Here is a 26,282-nt window from a genome sequence, read left to right as displayed (position 1 = left end):
TTCACGAGGATGATTCCGAGAATGAAGGGGTTAACATATGAAGAGTGTTTGGCAGGTTGGGCCTGTACTGACTGCGGGGGGATCTCATTGAAACCTACTGAATGTTGAAAGGACTAGATAGGGTGGATGTGGAGAGGATGTTTCCAATGCACAACATGAGGGCACATTCTCACAATTGAGTGGCGACCCTTTAGAACAGAGGTAAGGAGGAATATTTTTGAGCCAGAGTCGTAAATTTGTGGAATGCTCTGCCACGGACTGTGTTGGAGGCCAAGTTTGTGTGTATACTTAAGGTGGAAGTTGATCATTTCCTGATCAGTCGGGTCATTGAAAAGAATATAAGATGAAGATTATGAAGACACGTAGTCCTCTTTTATTGTCATTTCGTATTGCATGCATTAAGAAATGATACATTATTTCCTCTGGTGTGATATCACAAAACACAGGACAGCCCAAGACTGAAAAAACTGACAAAACCACATAATTATAACATATAGTTACAACAGTGCACAATACCATAACTTGATGAAGAAGTCCATGGGCACAGTAAAGTTCCAAGTTTTTCAAGTGTCCCACATCTCACACAGACGGGAGAAGGAAGAAAAACTCTCCTTGCCATGCCGACCACAATCCGACTCTGAGTCATCCGAAAACTTCGAGCTCTGATCAGCTCTCCGTCACCGAGTACTGAGCACCATCTCTGTCCGAACGATTCGACCTCCTTCTCGGTCGCCAAAAGCAGGCAAGGCTGGGGATTTTGAGGCCTACCCTCCGAAAGATTCCTGACCACACAGTAATGACAGCAGTGAACGGGCATTTCACAAGTTTCTCCAGATGTTCCTCTGTGCTTTCACATCCATTCTCCATCAAATCGGAATTGTCCACGGCCCCAATTTAACTGAAACGATATCATTTTTGACTGGAGAGCTGCGCACACGCAAGCGCACCGCCATCTTCTCCTCCCGCCTCACTTGAGAATACGGCGAGAAAGCTGGTTTGTGGGGTTGAGTGGGATTCGGGATCAGCCGTGATGAAATGACAGTGCAGACTCAATGGGCTGAATGGCCTAATTCTGCTCCAATGTCTTGTGGTCTTACTGTCAAAAGGAAGAGAAACACCAGCATTAAATTCCCGATGACTGATATGAATGAGGAGTATCTGTATGATAATGATGAGGGGCTGTGCCTGGATTCACAGAGCAGCATCATTGAGGTAATCTGGGAGCTTGAAAACACAGAAGCCAGTGGGTCAGGGTATTAAACTAACAGGAGACTGAAACTCCAGGCTTACACTCGCAGAATAAATGGAGGTTTTTTGCAGTCCTGCAGAGGGTGCAACAGATTTAAGTTTTCCCAGAGTAGAGAGCACCACACTGTGAGCACCGAACACAATGCAGATCTCCTCCAGTGACCAGAGCTTAGCACAAATAGATGAAGCTTGTCAGAAGAGGATTTGACTTTTAAGTCAGCTTTGAAATTTGTCTGCAAGTCTACATGAGCGAGTATGCCACTCTAAACCAGGAGGTGCTGTTCAAAAAGTCCACACAGCACCCTGATGCAACGTGTGCTGAACATTGAAACGGACCTCCTGCACTTTACCAGCAACTCCGGGTTCTCAGAAACATGAAATGAAAATGAAGGCCACGTGACACAAGCATATTCATGCTGTACTGGAAACCACCAGCAAATGTTCTGTAGGTTTCACCAGTAAAGGCAATGGGGTTGTGGACAAATGTCCACACAAAGTCTGCAAAAGGGCACAAGGCTGCGTTTCTACAAACTACGTGATTGACATCAAACACAACAATGAACTGTTAACAATTAACTGTCTACACAACAGTGACAGAACTTACTTCTACATTGACCTGGCATGAAAGTTAGTACGATGCTGAACACTGGGATATCATTGTCACTCAGGCCAGAGCACATATACAAGGAGAGGCTGACCTCTTGTCTCTTGTAGCCAACAGGCATTCACTACTTGTCATTTATGGACCCAGATTTCCTGTTGTGGAGGAGTTTCATTTCCAGTGGAAAAATGAAGTGCAAGAGGCAGTAAATGGATGTTGCGTCTGGTGGGAATTAAGGGGCAGACTTGTATCGCAGGGCAAAGCTGGGTTAACAAGTTCACAGTAAACTCAGAAGATATTCACCTCAGAAAGGAAGGAAGGTGTTTGACCACCATCTGGATAGATAAACACAAATTTAAAGGATTTCAATGTGAAGATCCATGTGGAAGTACAAGCTACTCACACCTTCCACAAGACCCAAACTCTTCTCCAGATCTCAAAAGAAGCAGTTGTGCATGAACTGGGCTGTCTGAAGAGACATGGTATTCTGTCCCAAGCTGAGCTGTGACTGGGCCGCTCCTGTTTGCAGTCATTCAAAAGCACGGTGAAACAGTGATGCTGTGGGACTCAATTGCTACATGGAACTTGTTCTCAATCTAAATAATTTCTGCTTTGGATCCTCCCGCTTCCTTCAAACAAAAGGGGTTGCCATGGGCACCCCCATGGATCCCAGCCATGCCTGCCTGTTTGTCGGCTACGTGGAAGGGTCTATGTTGCAGTCCTACACTAGTGACCGTTCCGCACTTTTCCTACGCTACATCAATGACTGAATTGGTGCTGCTTCCTGTACCCGTACTGAACTCGTCGATTTCATCCACTTTGCTTCCAACTTCCACCCAGCTCTCAAATTCACCTGGTTCATTTCTGACACTTCCCTTCCTTTTCTCGATCTCACTGTCTATATCTCCAGAGACAGCTCATCCACCGATATCTATTATAAACCAACAGACTCTCACAGCTACCTGGACTATACCTCCGCCCAGCCTGCTACTTGTATAAATGCCATTCCTTTCTCTGAACTCCTCCGTCTCCACTGCATCTGCTCTCAGGATGAGGCTTTTCATTCTGGAATGAAGGAGATGTTCTACTTTTTCAAAGAAAGGGGATTCCCTTCATCAACCATCAACGCTGCCCTCAATCACATCTCTTCCATTTTATGCACATCTGCTCTTACCCCATCCTCCCACCACACTACCAGGGATAGGGTTCCTCTTGTCTTCACCTACCACCCCACCAGCTTCCACATCCAGTACATAATTCTCCGAAACTTCTACTCCTCAGCTTTTTTTCCTCCAGTTGTGCCAAAGGGTTTCAGCCCGAAACGTCGACTGTCATTTATCCTTTCAAGTGGAACAAGTGCATCACCCACCCCTACACCTCCTCCCTTACTACCATTCAGGGCCCCAAACAGTCCTTCCAGGTGAGGTGACACTTCAGCTGTGAGTCTATTGGGGCCATATACTGTGTTGGGTGCTCCAAGTGTGACCTCTTGTATATCGGTGAGACCTGACATAGATTGGGAGACTGCTTCGCTGAACACCTATGCTCCGTCTGCCAGAACAAGCAGGATCTCCCAGTGGTCACCCATTTTAATTCCACTTCCCATTCCGATATGTCAATCCGTGGCCTCCTCCACTGTCGTGATGAGGCCACACTTAGGTTGGAGGAGCAACACCTTGGGTAGCCTCCAACCTGATGGCATGAACATCGATTTCTCCAACTTCCAGTAATGCCTCCATGACCCCCCTTCACCATTTCCCATCCCCTTGTCGCTCTCTCATGTTATCTCCTTGAACACCTCCCTCTGGTGCTCGTCCCCCTGCCTTTCTTCTTTCATCCATGGTCTTCTGTCTCTTTCACCAATCAACTTCCTAGCTTTTACATCATCCCTCCCTCTCCAAGTTCACCTATCGCCCGGCATTTCTCTCTCCCCCTCCCCTCCCCCCACCTTTCAAATCTACTCCTCAGCTGTTTTTCTCCAGTTCTGCCAAAGGGTTTCAGCCTGAAACATTGACTGTACTCTTTTCCATAGATGCTGCCTGGCCTGCTGAGCTCCTCCAGCACTGTGTGTGTGTGTTGCTCGGATTTCCAGCATCTGCAGATTTTCTCTTGTTTGTGACCTTGTGTTCCATCTCAGTGGCCTCCAAACTGATGGCATGAATATTGCTTTCCTCTTTGGATATAAAAAATTCCCTCCCCCTCTTCTTTTTCTCTGTTTCCCACTCTGGCCTTTTAACTCTTCTCACCTGCCTATAACTTTCCCCTTGGGTCCTCTCTTCCTGCCTTTTCTCCTGTGGTCCACTTGCCTCTCCTATCAGATCCCTTCTCCCCCAGCCCTTTACCTCTCCCACCCGTCTGCCTTCACCTATCACCTTCCAGCTAGCCTCCTTTCCCACACTCCCCACTCACCTTTTTATTCTGACATCTTCCCCCTTTCTTCTCAGTCCTGAAGAAGGTCTCGGCCCGAAATGCTGACCGTACTTTGTCCCATAGATGCTGCCTGGCCTGCTGAGTTCCTCCAGCATTTTTTGTATGTTCCTCGGATTTCCATCTGCAGATTTTCTTTTGTTTGTGTTATTATCAAAGTAGCACCTTCAGCTGATTCAGCCGAACTTCGATCATTCTTGAGTTTGTTGAATTATTAGATGTTTCATCATCAACGTGTCAACCTTCATGCAACCATTTCAGGAGTCAACATGACCAGAGGCCAGATAGAATTGGTCTCCTGCATTGCTGAGAAGCATTAACTTTTACAGGTGACTGGCACACCACAGTTCAGAAACGTGTTGCTGAGGCCGTATAAATGCAGATCACTCAACTGCTGTGTAAAATCATCCAGAAAGAATCAGATTCAGATTCACCATTTTATCACTTATACATCTGTGATTCTTCCTTGAGTATATGTTAATATCTGTATCACCAATAACACAAAATGGTGTTAGCCTGGGATGTGAGATTGTGTTGGAAAGTACAAAGGAACCAGTTCACAGCCATGTTCCAAGAACTTTGTGTGAGTACCAGTGCATTGTCTTGAGAGCAGAAAATGGTGGAAAACACATTTGTCTGGGAAAGTACAAGGGCAAATGTTGTGATAGATTTTTGAAGGGATCTGAAAGGCTATAAAAAGGGGTAAGGGGGAATTTTCTCTCAGGCTGGGCCATGACCCGTGCTGAGAGTCAGGGATAGAGACAAGGACAGAGATAGAGAGAAGGAAAGAGAGGCGGAGACTGAGGGAAAGCTGTTGAGCATCTTTGGTTCCCTCTGACAGTGTGTTGTGTAGCACGGTTTTGTGATAGGTTGATAAGTATTACTTTGTCCCTTGTACTGCTTTATTAACCATTATTCTTCCTTTCTGTGTTTTATTCTTTATATAACTCAAATTGTAATTTTCTCTCACCTTTAACACGTGTACAGTACGTCCTCTGTTTGCGGATACCTCCCGCTGCTGAATCAGAAAAGAGCAACAAACAAATATTAAAATATTTTCATTGCACAATTGACATTGTCGGCAAGAGTCAGCATAACGGGGGCTATGTTTCACATACCACAGGACGTACCAGAGGTGGGGTGCTGTCTGGGGTACCGGGTGTATGGACAACACCCATGGTTTTGGAGCAGTGGCAACGTATTGTCCGAGTGTTGTCCTCCACGTGCCAGAGAAGCGAGATGGAGAGCAGGAGTAGTTACGTCCAGGCTATCAAGCCACTCTGTTAAATAACTTAGAGCTTCCCAAGCCGGGGGAGAGTAAGGGTATGACCTGAATTGAACTGACTTTATTTCTTACATCCTTCACATACATGAGGAGTAAAAATCTTTACGTTACATCTCCACCTAAATGTGCAATTATAGTAATTTATAATAATTAATAATAAATAGAACAGTCAATGTATTACAGAGTACACTCAAATCAGCGTGGGTTCATCAGTCTGATGGCCTGGCGGAAGAAGCTGTCCTGGAGCCTGTTGGTCCTGGCTTTTATGCTGTGGTACCACTTCCCAGATGGTAGAAGCTGGAACAGATTGTAGTTGGGATAACATTGGTCCGCAATGACCTTATGGGCCCTTTTCACACCTGTCCTCGTAAATTTCCTGAATCATGGGAAGTTCACAACTACAAATGTGCTGGGCTGTCCGCACCACTCTCTGCAGAGTCCTGCGATGAAGGGAGGTACAGTTCCCATACCAGGCAGTGATGCAGCCAGTCAGGATGCTCTCAGTTGTATCCCTGTAGAAAGTTCTTCAGATTTGGGGGCCATACCAAACTTCCTCAACCATCTGAGATGAAAGAGGCGCTGTTGTGCCTTTTTCACCACACAGCTGGTGTGTACAGACCACGTGAGGTCCACGGTGATGTGGATGCCAAGGAACTTGAAGCTGTTTATCCTCTCAACCCCAGATCCATTGACATCAATAGGGGTTAGCCCATCTCCATTCCTCCTGTAATCCACAACCAGCTCCTTTGTTTTTCCTGAAAGGTCATGCTATGGAAAAAGATTATGACGTGTTGGGCAGCAGATCAAGTTCAGGCAGCACGCCCTGGTACACTCACCTCAATTATAAGCAAGTGCTTTGAGAGGCTGGTTAAAGACTACATCTGCAGCCTGCTACCACCCACACTGGACCCCTAAAATTCACCTAGTTTCAGAACCGGTCTGCTGATAATGCCATAGCCACAGCACTACACACCATCTTCACTCCCCTGGAGAAGAGGGATGCATACATTAGAATGCTGTTTCTGGACTACAGTTCAGCATTTAACTCCAGAATTCCCTCCAGATTTGACAGGAAGCTCAGAGACCTTGGCCTGCAGCTGGATCCTAGACTTCCTATCGAATTGACGACCATTGGTAAGGATTGGCTCCCTCACCTCTGCCCCTCTGACCCTCAACACAGGAGCCCCCTAGGATTGTGTCCTGAGACGCTCCTTTACTCCCTTTACACCCACGATGGTACTGACATGCACAGCTCATATCTGCTGATCCAATTCACAGTTGACACAACTTCAATTGGCCTTATTTCTAGTGGTGATGAGAGAGCGTACAGAGGAGAGGATGACATCCTGACACAGGGGTGCCAGCGTAATTACCTCTCCCTCAATGTCCAAAAAACAAAAGAGCTGATTGTGGATTACAGGAGGAACAGAGACAGGATCAACGTCAATGGGTCTGCAGATGACAGGGTGAGTAGTTTCAAGTTCCTCGGTATACACACTCCAATGATCTCACTTGTACTGTACACACCGGCCTTGTGGCAAAAAGCAAAACAGCATCTCTTCCACCTCAGGCAACCGAAGAAGTTCGGCATGGGCCACCAAATCCTCAAGACCTGCTACAGGGGCACCACAGTGAGTTTCCTGACTGGCTGTATCACCACCTGGGATGGTAACTGCACCAATCTCGATCGCTGGCGCTGCAGAGAGTGGTACAAACAGCCCAGCAGATCTGTGGATGTGAACTTCCGTCCATTGAGGACATTTACAGCAGCAGGTGCGTAAAGAAGGCCTGGAAGATCACTGGGGTCACTGTCACCCCAACCATAAACTGTGTCAGCTGCTTCCATCTGGCAAACGGTAACACAGCATTAATGCCAGGTCCAACAGGCCATGGGACAAGCCATTAGACTTCTTACTACAAGCCATTAAACTTTTAAATTCACATGTCTGTACATTGCAAGGATTTTTACTCACTCACGTTGTGGGATGGATGTAAGATTTAAATCAATTCTAATTCTAATTCCAAAAGTAGCCACCCTAACTGAGGAAGTGGTAAGCCTGGAGCAGCAGAATGCGACCTTGCCTGAACTGACCAAGTCAGCCATGAACGGGCTGACAAAGTCAAGACCCAGTAAACCATTCTAACACATCAGGAGGATTTGGTAGGATGGAGGGATCAGGATCCAGGTGGTGTCGGAGTAAGGGAGCTGATGCCTAAGGATTGGCAGTCGAAAACTTGGGATGGCAATATTTCATCGGATACTGGGACTCTGTGTGGTGATGGTCCTCAGGGACCCCCACTGAGCAGAGTTTCACACATGAGAATCTGATAGCTAAATCTGTCCTGTGATAATCCACAGTTGTAAAACAACAACGGTCTTGGATGGTAAACAAATGGTGCACTATTTACAAAAGGAAGAAAGTGATCAGGGTGTGGAAGGCTGAGGAGAAGGGGGCTATGCAGGAGACAGATACGCAGAAGACTGGGAAGTACCCTGCTGCATGGTTTATTCGATTAATGGATACACGTGTTGGCAATGATTGATGGCAGGGATGTGGGGATTGGTTCAGAGTGGTGCAGTGCACTCCAGCCTTCTTCTTTTAAACAAATAAACATTATTCATAATGAAAAATTATTTACTCTGCAAACTATGCAATGCCTTTTAATTTTGTGGAGAAATGCACAGAGAGAACCAGGTCTCCTCTCCCAGTCCCTCCCTCTCCTCGTACATAGAACAGCAGAGAAACACTACACCTGGTTTGCAGGCAGCTTCAGTCACTGGAAAGCCAGTGCACAGGGGTGGAAACCTGCTGCATTTAGCTCAGTCACAAATAAATTTACAGCAACGGGTCAAGAGAAGAGCTTCCTGGAGAAACCAGCTGCCTACATAAATCTGGCCTCGTCCAGATCTGGAAATATGACAGATTGACTCCTGCCACACCAGCAACAATGTAACTGTAGTTGACCATAATTCAGGTCCTTCAATGGCAGTTCTTTGCACGAGTGCAGATCAAGTCCATACCCTGAAGGGATTGCAGAAATAACTAGCTGTTGTGGAAGCCCGCAAGTAATACAACCGGATAATGGGTCTCATTTCTCACGTCATGCCGCAAACAACTGGCTGCAAGCAAAGGCAAGTATTGTCAAAGTAAATTTTATGATTAAAATTCATATATGTCATCATATACTGTACAATAGATGACTTCAACAGACTCACCAGTGAAGTGTTGCCTCACCTGAAAGGACTGTTTGGGGTCCTGAGTGGTAGTGAGGGAGGAGGTGTCAGGGCAGGTTTAGCACTTGTTCCGCTTGCAAGGATAAGCTCCTGGAGGGAGATCAATGGGGAGGGACGAATGGATAAGGGAGGCGCATGGGGTGCAATCCCTGTGGAAAGCAGAAAGTGGGGGGGGGGAGGGAAAGATGAGCTTGGTGGTGGGATCCCCCTGGAGATGTCAGACATTTTGGAGAATTAAGTGCTTAACACCGATGCTGCTGGGATGGTCGGTGAGGACAAAGAAATCTTATCTCGGGTGGGATGTTGCTCACAAATATCCGTAGGGTCTTTAAATAATTAGACTGATGGAGCGAGAGGTTGTTGAATTGTTGAATTACTCTCACTGCAATCTGCAGAATGTAATTTCTCTTTCAGCAATGTAATTTTAAATCAACAATGGTTTACAGATTTCACAATCTTCATAAGGTCTCGCAGACTTAACTCTCTCGTAAGCAGGTATGGCACCTTTAAGTGGATGAATGTTCTCGCCATGGTGAGAAATGCGGCAGGAGAGGGTGGGGAGAGAGGACTCCAAGCCAGGCTGAAACACAGAGGGATGAGGCCTCTCTGCCCTGCATTTTGTGAACAAATGTGTAGTTGCTGAATAACAAAACTGAGGACTCGTGGCAAGATTGCTGTAAAGCAGAACAATCAGGGACTCTTGTATTCCATGTTTGAATGAGATATAACTTACTAACAGCATGCCAGGTACAGAGACAAGACACAAGGACCTTTTGATTCACAGGATGGACTGAACTGCTGATTCAGGAAACATAAAGGGTGCGTGTTTAATAAGAAACTCTCGGCTGTGCTCTGATCTGGCGGTTTTGTTGATTTTGTGTGCACCGACCTTGAACATCTGACAATCAAATGCCAATTGTTCTATTTGCCGAATGAATTCCCATCCATAATCCTAACCACAGAATACATACCACCAGTGGCCAACTGTAATCAAGTGCTTGAGATACTGTATGATGCCGTCTCCAAACAAGAAAAAATCTATCCTGGTGAATTTCAAATCATTGTCAAGGACTTCATCCAGGCTTGCTTGAAGAAATTCCTGCCCAATTATCATCAGCATATAAGAGGCCCCAAATGCCCCAACAGATTAGACCACAGCTATACTAAGGAGTGCCATTCCATCTCCAGGCTGTATTTGGTAAACCTGATCATGTGGCTGTCTTTCTCCTATCCACAAACAGGGAGAACCCAAAGTGCAAAACTCCAGAGGTTAGGATAACAAAGAGGTGGTCATTGGAGGCAGAGAAGTGGTAACAGGATTGCTTTGAATCAGTGGATTGGGCCAAGTTCAGGACACATCTGTGGATCTGAATTATACACTCTGGCTGTAATAGACTTCATTAAAACAGTTGTAGATGAGTGTGTCCCCACAAAATCATTCAAGTCTTCCATAACCAAAAGACCTGGATGAACCATGAGATCGACAATCTGCTGAGAGCTAAATCAGAAGTACTCAGATCTGCTAACCCAGAAAGCTACAAGAGGTCCAAGTACAGTATGATGTCCAGAAAACCATCTCACCAGCTAAGTTGCAATTCTGGGTTAAACTTGAATCAATGAAGAATGCTCGACAGTTGTGGCAGGGCTTGAATACTGTCACCTCTTATAAAGTTAAATCAAGTGACATAGGTGGCAACAGAGCTTCGCTTCCAAATGAGCTCAAAGCCTTCTGTGCTCATGATCAAAACATGGAGAAAACATCACAAATTCTCACAGCCCCCAATGATCCTGTGACTTCTGTGACATGCAAGCAAACTTCAGGAGGGTGAACCCATGTAAAGCATCTCGCCCAGATGGTCACCTGGGCAATTACTCAAGACCAGGGTTGATAAACTGGCTGGAGTAGTCACTGAGATCTTTACCCTCTCATTTTGACAGTCTGCTTCAAGCAGCCTTCAATTATACCAGAGTCTAAGTAGAACGTGGTAACTTGTCTCAATGGTTAAGGGGACATGTTGCCCAGACCAGATGAATGGCACCCTAGAATTCTGAAAAAGGTAGCGTTAGAGACTGTGAGGCATTAGCAATGATCTTTCAAAAATCATTGGAGCCTGGCTTGGTGCCAGAGGACTGGAAAATTGCAAATGTCACTCTCCTCTTTGAGAAAGGAGGAAGGCAGCAGAAAGGAAATTATAGAATCAGAATCATGTTTATTATCACCAGCATGCGGAGGAAGAAGACGACGAAGGAGCAGAAGAAATATGTACATCAATTTATAGTATACATATATCGAATATATTAAAATCATGCAAAAAACAGAAATAATGTATATTTAAAAAGTGAGTGTTCACAGGTTCAATATCCATTTGGGAAATGGATGGCAGAGAGGAAGAAGCTGTTCCTGAATTGCTGAGTGTGTCCTTTCGGGCTTCTGTACCTCCTTCCTGAAGGTAACAGTGAGAAAAGGTTGTTTCTCACAAGAAGAAAGAGTGATGGTAACAGAGAGCGATTGGTTATGGTATACATCAACCACAGCCTACCGGTCAACCTCGACACTTTACAATTTGCCTACCAGAGCAACAGGTCAATGGCAGATGCCATCTCTCTGGCCCTACATTCCTCCTTAGAACACCTGGAGAATAAAGACACAAACGTAAAGCTACTTTTCATTTATGACAGCTCTGCCTTTAATACCATCATTCCAAATAAACTGATTCCTAAGCTCCGGAACCTGGGCCTTAGCACTCAGATCTGCAGCTGGATCTTCAGCTTCCACACAGACAGGACGCAGGCTGTAAAAATAGGGGAAAAGCTCTCCTCTACAACCACCCTGAGCACCGGTGCCCCACAAGGCTGTGTACTCAGCCCCCTGCTGTACTCACTGTACACCCATGATTCTGTAGCCAAGTTTCCATCAAACTCAATATATAAGTTTGCTGATGACACAACAATTGTAGGCTCTATCTTGGGTAATGATGATTTTGAGTACAGAGAGGAAATTAAGAACCTGGTGGCATGGTGCGAAGATAATAACCTATCCCTCAACGTCAGCAAGATGAAGGAATTGGTTGTTGACTTCAGAAGGAGTAGCGGACCGCACCATCCAATTTATATTGGTGGTGTGCAAGTGGAACAGGTCAAAACCTTTAAGTTCCTCGGTGTCAATATCACAAATGATCTGACTTGGTCCAACCAAGCAGAGCCCACTGCCAAGAAAGCCCACCAGTGTCTTTACTTCCTGAGAAAGCTAAAGAAATTTGGTCGCTCCCCTAAAACCCTCACTAATTTTTATAGATGCACCGTAGAAAGCATTCTTCTAGGGTGCATCACAACCTGGTATGGAAGTTGTCCTGCCCAAGACCGAAAGAAGCTGCAGAAGATCGTGAACACTCGGGGAGAAGGCTCAGGAGCTTGAAGACTCATATGGCGAGATTTGGGAACAGCTTCTTTCCAACTGTGATAAGACTGCTGAACGGATCCTGACCCGGATCTGCGCTGTACCCTCCAAATAACTGGACCTGCCTCTTGGTTTTTTTTTTGCACTACCTTACTTTCCCTCTTCTATTTTCTATGTATGATTTATAATTTAAACTTTTAATATTTACTATTGATTTGTAATCCAGGGAGCGCAAAGCGCTGAATCAAATATTGCTGTGATGGTTGTATGCTCTAGTATCAATTGTTTGGCGACAATAAAGTAAAGTAAAAGGGCCAGTTCGCTTGACCTCAGTGGGTGGGACGATGTTGGAGTCAATTGTTAAGGATGAGGTTATGGAGTACTTAGTGACATAGGACAAGATAGGACAAAGTCAGCTTGGTTTCCTTCAGGGAAAATCCTACCTGACGAACCTGTTGAAATTCTTTGAAGAGATTAGAAGTAGGATAGGATATATTGTTGTATATTTGAAATTTCAGAAGGCCTTTGACAAGTTGCAACACATGAGGCTGCGTACCAAGTTAAGAGCCCATGGTATTACTGAAAAGTTACTAACATGTGCTGATTGGTGGGAGGCAGTAAATGGGAATGAAAGGATCCTTGCCTGGCTGCTAGTGGTGTTCTGCATGGGTCTGTGAAAAACCTCTTATTTTTATGCTTTGTATAAATGATTTAGATGATGGAATGGGTGGCTTTGTTGCCAAGTTTGCAGGTGTTACAATGATTGATAGAGGGGCAGGTAGTGTTGAGGAAACAGGAAGGCTGCAGAAGGACAAACAGATTAGCAGAACAGGCAAGAAAATGGCAAATGAAATACAATGTTGGAAAATGCATGGTCATGCACTTTGGTAGTAGAAATAAATGTGCGGACTATTTTCAAAATGGGGAGAAATTCCAAAAATCTGAAATGCAAAGGGTCTTGGGAGTCCTTGTACGGAATACCCGAAAGGTTAACTTGCAGGTTGAGTCGGTGGTGAGGAAGGCAAATGCAATGTTAGCATTCATTTCAAGAAGTCCAGAATACAAGAGCAAGGATGTGATGCTGAGGCACTGGTGAGGCCTCACCTTGAGTATCGTGAACAGTTTTGGGCTCCTCATCTGCAAAAAGATGTGCTAGCCTTGGAGAGGATCCAGAGGAGATACACAAGGATGATTAAGGGAATGAAAGGTTTATCATATGAGGAACATTTGATGGTTCTGGGTCTGTTCTCACTGGAATTTAGAAGGATGAAGGGGAATCTCATTGAAACCTTCCAAAGTTTGAAAGACTGAGACAGAGTAGATGTGGAAAGGATGTTTCCCCAGATGTGGGAGTCTAGGACAAGAGGGCGCAGATTCAGGATAGAGGGGAGTCCATTTAAAATGGAGATGTGAAGAAATTCCTTTTGCCAGAGGGTGGTGAATTTGAGGAATTTGTTTCCACATGCATCTGTGGAGGCCAGGTTATTGGGTGTATTTAAGGCAGAGATTGATAGGTTCTTGGTTGGACACGGCGTCAAAAGCTATGGGAAGGAGGCTGGGGAATGGGGTTGAGAAGGGGAAAAAGGATCAGGTATGATTGAATGGTGGAGCAAACTTGATGGGCCAAATGGCCTAATTCTGCTCCTATGTCTTATGACTGTGAGGGGTTTCTTCTTTTAAGTTACTGCATAGGCTAATTAAAATGGCTTCTTTGTTATGTTATAATTAAAATGGCCTCTTTGTTATGTTAACTGCTGAGAAAGTTCTCTCGCTAGCAGCTTGTTTGGGCTATGTTATTGATAACAGAGCGAACGAACCAATTGGGATAGATGTTATTCTTTCTAGTGTGTCTGTAAGTTATTGTGATGTGCTGGTTTTTGGGCAGAAGGTGTTGGGAGAGAGAGAGAATGGACAAGGTGCTGTGAGCTGGTTAACAGGGTCAGACCCCGAGCAGGAGTCCGAGGTCCAGGGTCTTCGGCGAGGAGAGGAGACGGAGACAGACTCGTGCGGAGCGTCAGGTCAACCACCGTGGTTGGTCCCAGGAGGCAGGTCGAGGTGGTCAGAGGGGATCGAATGGTGAAGAGAGGACCATTACTAGAGCTCCAACTGTTTGTGCACGAAGAGACTGAACTTTGCTAAGTGTGGCGCCTTTTATTTTCCTTTTATATTTTATCTCTATTAACTATATAGTTCCAGTAATATCTATAAACTGTAATTCATTTAAACGTAGATGGTGTACTGTCTGTTATTTGGTGGGGTGGGGTACATCACACAGCATCCACACAAACTTAATTACCCAGTTTGACGGGACTGAGGCTGTTTCCCCAGACGACAGCGAGCTGAGCGACCGGGGGGGGGGCTACATTTGGGGGTTTTTGTCCGGGATTGGATTCAGTGGTGTGCTGTTTAGTGGTGCTCAGTGGTTGCCCTGTTTAAATCAGTAATGTGTGTCTCTGTGGATTATTTGCTGGTTATTGCCGCATGCGTGTTGGCTGAGGTCTTTGTTCGAGTTCAGACTAGTGCTGACGAGTTGCTGGCGGGAGTCGGTGCTGGCCATACTGTTGGGAGAGAGAGGAAAGAGTGGTCTGATTCGGAGGTAGTGTCTGCAAATAAATGTTCCAGCTATGGCAGGCTCCGCCTGGCTTTTGGGATAGTGTCCACCCCAAAAGGGGCAGAGGCATACGAGACGTGGGCGGAGTGGATCTCTCAGTTGTTAGATGAGTGGCAGTGCTCGATTGAGGGAGAGCGACAGGGATTGGTTGAAAGTTTAAGTAGACGGGCTGGTGACGATGTTAGAACTGTCAGGTTCAATAACACAGTAGTGACAGCTGCCAGTTATCTGAAAGAGAGGAAAAAGATTTCAGTGTATCTGCTCTGGCTATGAGGGCAGTTAAATTGCTTGCAGTGCCAGGGGGATCATTTCAGGGGATCAGCCTCTCCTTCAGTTGTTCAGCTGATCAGAGAGGTGTTAGGAAACTTGGTGGAGGCCCAGTGGGGGAACGGCTTGGGGTCTCTGCGGGAGTACGTTCCCAGCAATGTACCAAGGAACTTCCGAAATGAAAAGACCCTATTCCTGAAGGCTTAGAGGGTCCACGCCCCAGGGTGTCGTTATGGATAGATGGAAGTGATGCTAAAGCCATCCTCGACCCCGGGGTGCAGGTCAAGTCGTTGTACAGTTCATTTTACAGCCAGTGTCTGAAGCATTTACCCTTGACAACCGCAAGGGCACCGGAGATTTGGGGTACCAGTGCCAGTAATTATCCAGAAGACGATGATTGGTTAGTGACCCTGGAGTTCATGGGGGCATTGTCTGGGCACCCAGCGTGTCGAGCTGCTTGTGAGGACGTGTGTGGCAGCCTTGAGCTGGTACCGAATTTAAACGAGACCCAACTGTGGTACGGCCTGGAGGAAATATCTGAGGGTGAGACCCACTTAGTAGATGCTCCGAAATACCACGAGGGAGGGGAGTTGACGTCTGAAGACACCTCAGTGAGAGAGAGGTTGCCGCGACTGGACCATGGAGCCGTGGAAGACGGAGGCAGCATGTGTGCGGATTATAGGACTCTGAACAGGCGCACTGTCACTGAACAGAATGCGGGCCTGAGGGCCGAAGACGCTATGGTCTGTTTGTGTTGCGACGTGGTGTAATGTGCTGGATCTGAGGGGTGGATGTTGCCAGATCCTGATGAGTGAGGCCGACAAGGAGAAGACGGCCGTTATTGGTTCCTTAGGATTCTTCCGATCCGAAAAGATGCCAAAGGTAATATCCGGAGCCCCTGCATCCTTCCTGCGGGGCATGAGGAAAACCATGGGGGAAGTGGAGGTGTTTGGACTTCTGGCGTATGTGGATGACTGCCTAGTTCTTGGACTCGCCTGGGAGTCTATGATGCGAGGCGAGTGCCGGAGCCCGGGCGACAAAGAGTTAAAGAATTAAAACGTTCTTTGGACGAGTGCCAGGTCTGGAGAAAAAGGCAGTTCGGGGAAAAGCCACCGAAGCGAAGTGTAAAATGTAGAGTAGTTTTTGGCCGGCGGAGTTTGGTGCAATCTGAGAAAAACGACCAGACATATCAGTTGAACTTCCTGGTGTTGGAACAGACGGTGGTGGACACGTCAATTGGAATGAGACGCTGGGGAGGGAGGGGATTTGCACCGCTGAACTGAGCGCTCAGAAATGCAGGCTGGAGACTGAGTGCCGCACTTTCGGGATGACCATTGAAGACTTGGAGTTCACGCTAGTCAAAGGGGAGACGGAGAAACGGAATTCCGAGCCGACACTGCGGTCATGTACTGAGGAATTAATCCAGAAAGACAAAACAATGACCCACCTTCGAAAGGATCAGCAGAAACTCAAGACATCGATCCAGAAAAGATTGGAAGACTTACAAGTTGGGGACGATCAAGGAAGCTGTCTGTCTAAGGCCAACAGAAAACCGAGAGCCCAGAGAGGGGAGTTTGACTACACTTCCGAAGAGGTGAAGCAATTGAGGACAGGTCTCGGAAAAGGGAGGCAGACGCTTGAAAGGAAACTGAAGATGACTATCGCGAGTTTAAATGAAGTGGAAAAACTGAAAGTTGACCTGGAAGACGAACTCAGGAAGAAACCACCGGAAGCTGAACATCCTTTAACTGCTGCTTTTCAGGTCAGGGTGGAAAAAGTTGGTGGGGTAACTGCGTCCCAGATTGAGATGGCCAAGAAGCGTGAGTCAGAACTGCTGAGACTGGGGCGAGAGTTGGAGGAGTCAGAGAAGAAGCTGACGTCTTGACTGCAGGAGGCTGAAGAGGCTGCAGAGGCAGCCCCGGCTAAATGCTTCAATTTGGGGAAAATCAAACAGCAGCTACCGATCGAGGAAATGAGAAAGAACACAGATTCCAAAGATGATGTTCTGGACATGTGGTGCATGCTGCCTTTCGCTAACTTCCCTTTGACTGAGGAAGAGAACTTTGGCTCTTCTCCCACTGAGTCAAGTGTAGTGGGGAGGGCTAGCTGTCGGCAGCCTGGGTTATAGCAGGACCAAGAAGGAAAAGAAGTGGGGCCCCGGACACGGGACAAGGGGCTCCGGGTTGTAGTGGTGGCCTGAGTGAGAGAGGAGTTGGCAAACAGACCTGAGGTATTTCCCGTAGGGTCCGAGCGTTAAGCGTTTGGGTGAGGGGGTACGGAGGTCTGGGAGGATTTGGAAACTCCCAGATAGGTTGGCCTATGTAGCGCCCGTGGGACCGGGCGTAAGGATGACTGTTTGGGGAGCAACGTACTGTGTGTACCTGGATTGGGTTTTCTGTCCACAGGACTGGTTGGTGAGTTATTTAGAAGTCATGAGGACATGACTTTATTTGGTGGGGGGGAGAGTGTAAGGGGTTTCTTCTTTTATGTTACTGCATAGGCTAATTAAAATGGGTTCTTTGTTATGTTGTAATCAAAATGGCTTCTTTGTTATGTTAACTGCTGAGAAAGTTCTCTCGCTCGCAGCTTGTTTGGGTTATATTATTGATAATAGATTGACGAACCAATTGGGATAGACGTTATTCTTTCTAGTGTGTCTGTAAGTTATTGTGATGTGCAGGTTTTTGGGCAGGTGGTGTTGGGAGAGAGAGAGAGAGAATGGACAAGGCGCTGTGAGCTGGCTAACGGGGTCGGACCCTGGGTCCGATGTCCAGAGTCTTCGGCAAGGAGAGGAGACAGAGACAGACTCGTGTGGAGCATCTAGTCGACCACCATCATTGGTCCCAGGCGGCAGGTCGAGGTGGTCAGAGGGGATCTAATGGTGAAGACAGGAGCTAGAGCTCCAAGTGTTGTGCACGAAGATTTGAACTTTGATAAGTGGGGCGCCTTTTATTTTCCTTTTATATTTTATCTCTATTAATTATATATTTCCAGTAATATCTGAAACTGTAATTCATTCAATCGTAGATGGTGTATTGTCTGTTATTTGGCAGGGTGGGGTGCATCACACAGCATCCATACAAACTTAATTACCCAGTTTGGCAGGGCCGAGGGCTGTTTCCCTAGAAGACAGCGAGCTGAGCGACCCTGAGGCTTGCCAGGGGTCCTACATGCCTATCATCCAGTAACACTGACATCCCCGGTGAAGAGGTGTTTTGAGAGGTTGGTGATGAAACATATCAACTCCTGCCTGAGAAGTGAATTGTATCCACTCCAGTTTGCCTATGGGAGCAACAGGTCCACAGCAGATTCCATCTCACTGGCTCTGCACTTAACCCAGGAACATCTGGACAGCAAAGTTGCACACATCAGGATAGACGTTATTGACTACAGCTCAGCATTTAATACCATCATCCCCCCCAAAAAAACTAAACAATAAGCTTCAGGACCGTGGTCTCAATACCTCCTTGTTCAGTTGGATCCTCAATCTCCCTAACTACAGAACAGTCAGTTTGGATTGGCAACAACATGTCCTTTGTGATCTCCGTCAGCACAGTTGCACCACAATGCTGTGTGCTTAACCCTTTAGTCTACACGCTTTACAATGTGTGGCCAAGCACAGCTCCAATGTCACATTCAAGTATGCTGATGACATCACTGTCATAGGTCAAAACAAAATCGATGATGTATCAGCATATAAGAGGGAGTTTGACAAGCTGACTGAGCGGCCAGAACAACAACCTCTCACACAACGTCAGCAAGACCAAAGAGCTGATTCTTGACTTTAGGAGGTGTAAACCAGAGGTCATCGGAGGATCAGAGTTGGAGAGGGTCAGCAACTTTAAATTCCTTGGTGTCATTATTTTGGAGGACCTGTCCTCGGCCCAGTACGCAAGTGAAATTACGAAGAAAGCACAGCAGCACCTCTACTTCCTTAGGAGTTTGCATAGATTTGTATGACATCAAAAACTTTGACAAACTTCTACAGATGTTAGAGGAGAGTATGTTGATGGGCTGCATGAGAGCCTAGTATGGAAACACCAATACCCTTAAATAGAAAATCCTACAAAAAGCAGTGGATGCAGCCCAGTCCACCACAGCTAATTCCTCCCACCATTGAGCATATCTACATGGGCATTGTTGCAGGAAATCTGCTTTCATCATCAGAGACCCCCACCACCCAGGTCCTGCTCTCTTCATGCTGCTTCCATCAGAAATAAGGTACAGAAGCCTCAGGACTCACACCACCAGGTTGAGGTTCAATTATTACCTCTCAACCATCAGGCTGTCGAACCAAACTGGATAACTTCACTTGCCTCATCTTTGAAATGCTCCCCACAACCTATGGGATCACCTTCAAGGGCTCTTCATCTCATGTTCTCAGTATTTGTCATTTATTTATTATTGTTTATTTATTTTTATTTGCACAGTTTGTACTCTGGTTTTAGATTTTTAGATCATTGGGATCTCTTCTGGGGAAGGTGGGACCTGTACAGATTGGATGGGTTGCACCTGAACTCGAGGGGGAGCAATATCCTTGCAGGTAGGTTTGCTAGCGTGGTTCGGGAGGGTTTAAACTAATTTGTAAGGGGGATGGGACCCAGAGTGATAGAGCAGTGAAAGAAGTGCATGGAGTAAAGCCAGATTTAACATATTGAGAGGCTTTGAGGAAAGAGAAGCAGAATAAACGGTGTAAAGACAGTAAAGTAGAAGGGCTGAAATGTGTGTACCTCAATGCAAGAAGCATCAGGAACAAAGGTGATGAACTGAGAGCTTGGATACATACATGGAATTATGATGTAGTGGCCATTACAGAGACTTGGCTGGCACCAGGGCAGGAATGGATTCTCAATATTCCTGGATTTTGGTGCTTTAAAAGGGATAGGGAGGGTGGAAAAAGGGGAGGAGGGGTGGCATTATTGGTCAGGGATACTATTACAGCTACAGAAAGGGTGGGTAATGTAGCAGGATCCTCTTTTGAGTCAATATGGGTGGAAGTCAGGAACAGGAAGAGAGCAGTTACTCTATTGGGGGTATTCTATAGGCCCCCTGGGAGCAGCAGAGATACAGAGGAGCAGATTGGGAGGCAGATTTTGGAAAGGTGCAAAAATAACAGGGTTGTTATCATGGGTGACTTTAACTTCCCTAATATTGTTTGGCACCCGATTAGTTCCAAGGGTTCAGATGGGGCAGAGTTTGTTAAGTGTGTTCAGGATGGATTCCTGTCACAGTGTGTGGACAGGCTGACCAGAGGGAATGCCAACCTAGATCTAGTACTAGGTAATGAACCGGGTCAGGTCACAGATCTCTCAGTGGGTGAGCATCTGGGGGACAGTGACCACCGCTCCCTGGCCTTTAGCATTATCATGGAAAAGGACAGAATCAGAGAGCACAGGAAAATTTTTAATTGGGGAAAGGCAAATTATGAGGCTATAAGGCTAAAACTTGCGGGTGTGAATTGGGATGATGTTTTTGCAGGCAAATGTACTATGGACATGTGGTCGATGTTTAGAGACCTCTTGCGGTATGTTAGGGATAAATTTGTCCTGGTGAGGAAGATAAAGAATGGTAGGGTGAAGGAACAATGGGTGACAAGTGAGGTGGAAAATCTAGTCAGGTGGAAGAAGGCAGCATACATGAGGTTTGGGAAGCAAGGATCAGATGGGTCTATTGAGGAATATAGGGAAGCAAGAAAGGAACTTAAGAAGGGGCTGAGAAGAGCAAGAAGGGGGCCTTGGTGAGTAGGGTAAAGGAAAACCCCAAGGCATTCTTCAATTATGTGAAGAAAAAAAGGATGACAGGAGTGAAGGTAGGACTGATTAGAGATAAAGGTGGGAAGATGTTCCTGGAGGCTGCGGAAGTGAGCGAGGTCCTCAATGAATACTTCTCTTCGGTATTCACCAATGAGAGGGAACTTGATGATGGTGAGGACAATATGAGTGAGGTTGATGTTCTGGAGCATGTTGATATTAAGGGAGATGAGGTGTTGTTAAAATACATTAGGACAGATAAGTCCCCGGGGCCTGACAGAATATTCCCTGGGGCCTGACGGAATATTCCCCAGGCTGCTCCACGAGGCGAGAGAAGAGATTGCTGAGCCTCTGGCTAGGATCTTTATGTCCTCGTTGTCCACGGGAATGGTACCGAAGGATTGGAGGGAGGCGAATGTAGTCCACTTGTTCACAAAAGGTAGTAGGGATAGTCCGGGTAATTATAGACCAGTGAGCCTTACGTCTGTGGTGGGAAAGCTGTTGGAAAAGATTCTTAGAGATAGGATCTCTGGGCATTTAGAGAATCATGGTCTGATCGGGGACAGTCAGCATGGCTTTATGAAAGGCAGATCATGTCAAACAAGCCTGATAGAGTTCTTTGAGGAGGTGACCAGGCATATAGATGAGGGTAGTGCAGTGGATGTGATCTATATGGATTTTAGTAAGGCATTTGACAAGGTTCCACATGGTAGGCTTATTCAGAAAGTTAGAAGGCATGGGATCCAGGGAAGTTTGGCCAGATGGATTCAGGATTGGCTTGCCTGCAGAAGGCAGAGGGTGGTGGTGGAGGGAGTACATTCAGATTGGAGGATTGTGACTAGTGGTGTCCCACAAGGATCTGTTCTGGGACCTCTACTTTTCGTGATTTTTATTAACGACCTGGATGTGGGGGTAGAAGGGTGAGTTGGCAAGTTTGCAGATGACACAAAGGTTGGTGGTGTTGTAGATAGTGTAGAGGATTGCCAAAGATTGCAGAGAGACATTGATAGGATGCAGGAGTGGGCTGAGAAGTGGCAGATGGAGTTCAACCCGGAGAAGTGTGAGGTGGTACACTTTGGAAGGACAAACTCCAAGGCAGAGTACAAAGTAAATGGCAGGATACTTGGTAGTGTGGAGGAGCAGAGGGATCTCGGGGTACATGTCCACAGATCCCTGAAACTTGCCGCACAGGTGGATAGTGTAGTTAAGAAAGCTTATGGGGTGTTAGCTTTCATAAGTCGAGGGATAGAGTTTAAGAGTCATGATGTAATGATGCAGCTCTATAAAACTCTGGTTAGGCCACACTTGGAGTACTGTGTCCAGTTCTGGTCACCTCACTATAGGAAGAATGTGGAATCATTGGAAAGGGTACAGAGGAGATTTATCAGGGTGCTGCCTGGTTTAGAAAGTATGCATTATGATCGGAGATTAAGGGAGCTAGGGCTTTACTCTTTGGAGAGAAGCAGGATGAGAGGAGACATGATAGAGGTGTACAAGATAATAAGAGGAATAGATAGAGTGGATAGCCAGCACCTCTTCCCCACGGCACCACTGCTCAATACAAGAGGACATGGCTTTAAGGTAAGGGGTGGGAAGTTCAAGGGGGATATTAGAGGGAGGTTTTTTACTCAGAGAGTGGTTGGTGCGTGGAATGCACTGCCTGAGTCAGTGGTGGAGGCAGATACACTAGTGAAGTTTAAGAGACTACCAGACAGGTATATGGAGGAATTTAAGGTGGGGGCTTATATGGGAGCCAGGGCTTGAGGGTCGGCACAACATTGTGGGCTGAAGGGCCTGTACTATTCTATGTTCTATGAATGTCAAAGTTAGTGCAGTACCTCATTGATTCTTTATGGTATTTATTAATTTGTTTAAAATTTTATTGGGATACAGTGTGGAATAGGCCCTTCTGGCCCTTCGAGCCACATTGTCCAGCAATCCCCAGTTTAATCCTAGCCAAATCCTAGTACAATTTGCAATGACCAATAACCCTGACAACTGGTCTGTCTTTGGACTGTGGGTGGAAACCCGAGCACCCAGAGGTAACCCACTCGGTCACGGGGAGAACATACAAACTCCATGTATCTGGGATGCCTGTACTGTAAAGTGTTGTGCTAACTACGATGCTAATGTGACTATGATGGATTTATTTCAGTATGCCTGCAAGAAAATGAATCTCAGTTTTGCATATGGTGACATGACAATAGGTGCAGGAGTAGGCCATTCAGCCATTCGAGCCAGCACCACCATTCACTGTGATCATGGCTGATTATCCACAATCTGTACCCTTTTCCTGCCTTCTCCCCATATCCCTTCACTCCACTATCTTTAACAGACTGTCGCCTCTGGTTCTGGACTCCCGGAACATTGGGAACATGTTTCCTGCTTCTAGCATGTCCAATCCCTTAATAATCTTATATGTTTCAATCAGATCCCCTCTCATCCTTCTAAATTCCACTGTATACAAGCCCAGTCGCTCCAATCTTTCAACATATGACAGTCCCGCCATCCCGGGAATTAACCTCGTGAACCTACGCTGCACTCCCTCAATAGTTAGAATGCTGACTGGGACCTATCCTGCCACTGCTATCCAAATATGCCGTTATTACATCTTTTATAATTGATTCCAGCATCTTCCCCAACACTGATATCAGACTGCATGGTATATGGTATGGCGGCATCCGTTAGTCTTGCGAGACCATGGATCTGCGCCTGGAAAGTCTTGCTTCAGTCTGCGTTAGAGCAGCGTCTGTTGTGGCTGTAGAGTCCCACACGGGAGTGTCAGTCTCGGCTGCAGCGACTGCACTTGAAGGCACTGTCCTCCAGTGTTGTCTTGGTGCTGTTTTTCCGCCGAGTGCACTTTTCTTCAGCAGCAAGCCTCAGCTTCTCTTCTCCTCTTTTTAGACCTCTGCGTAGTTCCAGCCTCCAGTGAGAGTGATCGCTTGCCATGTCCTCCCACCTCCCACTTTCAGTGACTTCATGTCTCTCTTGCAAACGTCTTTGAAAGGAAGATGGGGCCGCCCTTGTGCTGTCTTGCTGGAGGCCAGTTCCCCGTACAGCAGGTCTTTCAGGATCCTCCCATCTGACATGCGGTGTACGTGGCCCAGCCAGCGGAGACGGCGTTGTTGGAGCAGGGTGAAGAGGCTGGGTATCTGGGCGCAGGCCAGGACCTCATTGTTGGTGACTTGGTCAGTCCACGTGATGTCCAGGATGCGTCTCAGACTGCGAAAGTGGAAGGCATTGAGATGCTGCTCTTGTCTGTGGTAGAGGCTCCAGGTCTCGCTGTCAGACTAACTGGTCTATAATTGCCTGTTTTCTCTCTCCCTCCTTTCTTAAAAAGTGGGATAACATTAGCTACCCTCCAATCCACAGGAACTGATCCTGAATCTATAAAACATTGGAAAATGATTACCAATGCGTCCACGATTATAAGAGCCACCTCCTTAACTACCCTGGGATGCAGATAATCAGGCCCTGGGGATTTATTAACCTTCAGTCCCATCAGTTTACCCAACACCATTTTGTGTCTGATGTGAATCTTCTTCAGTTCCTCTGTTACCCTAGGCCCTCTGGCCACTATTACATCTGGGAGATTATTTGTGTCTTCCCTAGTGAAGACAGATCCAAAGTACCTGTTCAATTCGTCTGCCATTTCCTTGTTCCCCATAATAATTTCAGCCGTTTCTGTCTTCAAGGGCCCAACTTTGGTCTTAGCTAATTTTTTCCTCTTCACATACCTAAAGAAGCTTTTACTATCCTCCTTTATATTTTTGGCTAGCTTACCTTCGTACCTCATCTTTTCCCCCTGTATTGCCTTTTAAATTATCTTCTGTTGCTCCTTAAAAGTCTCCCAATCCTCTGGCTTCCCACTCATCCTTGCTATGTTATACTTCCTCTCTTTTATTTTTATACTGTCCTTGACTTCCCTTGTCATCCACAGTCACCCCTTACTCCCCTTAGAACCCTTCTTCCTCTTTGGAATGAACTGATCCTGCACCTTCTGTATTATTCCCAGAAATACCTGCCAGTGTTGTTCCACTGTCATCCCTGCTGGGGTATCTTTCCAGTCAGCTTTGGCCAGCTGCTACCTCATGACTCCACAGTCCCCTTTGTTCAACTGTAATACTGACACTTCCGGGTTTCCCTTCTCCCTTTCAAATTGTAGATTAAAACTTATCATATTATGGTCACTACCTCCTAATGGCTCCTTTTACTCACATTCCCTTATATATGTACTTATGTGACATATATGTACTTTAATAATAAATTTACTTTGAACTTGTTGCAACACCACTCAACTGGATTGCCCATGTCACTCCTGTACGCTGAATCATCACCAGCTGTGATTCATCCAGTGATATAATTGGCAAACTTGTATAAACTTGTGTGAGGAGCCATTTCAATGAAACTTCTGTTTTCCAGCCTCACTGACAGGCTCTGTGACCACAGACTCCGCCTCTGAACTTGAACTTTCAACAGTAAAACAGGTGGGTCCTCACGGGCAATAAGCACACACAAAATACTAAAGGAACTCAGCAGGCCAGGCAGCATCTATGGAAAAGAGTACAGTCAACACTTCGGTCAAGACCCTGAAGCAGGATTGATGAAAAATAGATGAGGAATCAGAGTTCACAAACGAGAAAATCTGCAGGTACTGGAAATCCAATCAACACACACGAAATCCTGAAGGAACTCAGCAGGCCAGGCAGCACCTACGGAAAGAGTACTGTCGATGTTTTGGGCCAAAACCCTTTGGCAAGACTGGAGTACTAAGCCTGAAGTGTGGATTTAAAAGTTGGGGAGGGGAGGGAGAGAGAAACACCAGGGTATAGGTGAAACCTGGAGGAGGAGGAGGAAGGAAGTAAGGAGATGGGAAGTTGATTGGGGAAAGACACAGAAAACCACGGAAAAAGAAAAGGGGTGCGGAGCACCAGAGGGAGGCAATGGGTGGGCAAGGAGATAAGGTGAGGGAGGGAAAAGGGGATGGGAATTGGTGAAGGAGAGGTGGGGTGGGGGGTATTATCAGAAGTTCGAGAAATCAATGTTCATGCCATTAGGTTGGAGGCTATCCAAACGGAATATAGGGTGTTGTTCCTCTAACCTAAGTGGGGCCTCATCATGACAGTGGAGGAGGCCATGGATAGACATATTGGAAAGTGAATGGGAAGTCGAATTAAAATGGATAACCACTGAGAGATCCTTCTTTTTCTGACTGAGGGAGCATAGATGCTCAGTGAAGCAGTCCCCCAATCTACAGTCTCACAGAGGGTCACACTGGGAGCACCGGACACAGTATATGACCCCAGCAGACTCAGAGGTGAAATGTTGCCTGGAAGGACTGTTTGGGGCCCTGAATGGTAGCGGGGGAGGTGGTGTAGGGGCAGGTGTAGCACTTGTTCTGCTTGCAAGGATAAGTCCCAGGCGGGAGGTCAGTAGGGAGGGACAAATGGACAAGGGAGGC

The 26,282-nt window shown here is 46.4% G+C and overlaps 1 long non-coding RNA gene across 1 annotated transcript in view; it reads right to left on the bottom strand.

The window, feature by feature from the left end:
- Positions 1 to 228: 228 nt before the first annotated feature.
- The window catches only part of LOC140193368 (uncharacterized), a 43,189-nt gene continuing 17,135 nt past the window's right edge, over positions 229 to 26,282 (bottom strand). Inside the window, exons 2-4 of the long non-coding RNA XR_011884759.1 lie at positions 5,247 to 5,294; positions 4,259 to 4,670; positions 229 to 1,096 (exon numbers count right to left, since the gene is read on the bottom strand). This is a non-coding gene — a long non-coding RNA (uncharacterized lncRNA). The remainder of the gene's footprint in view (positions 1,097 to 4,258; positions 4,671 to 5,246; positions 5,295 to 26,282) is intronic.

This window comes from Mobula birostris, unplaced genomic scaffold (assembly GCF_030028105.1).
Source record: "Mobula birostris isolate sMobBir1 unplaced genomic scaffold, sMobBir1.hap1 scaffold_536, whole genome shotgun sequence".
NCBI lineage: Eukaryota > Metazoa > Chordata > Chondrichthyes > Myliobatiformes > Myliobatidae > Mobula > Mobula birostris.
The sequence above is the reverse complement of the archived record's forward strand: the minus strand, read 5'-3'. Positions and strand labels throughout refer to the sequence as shown.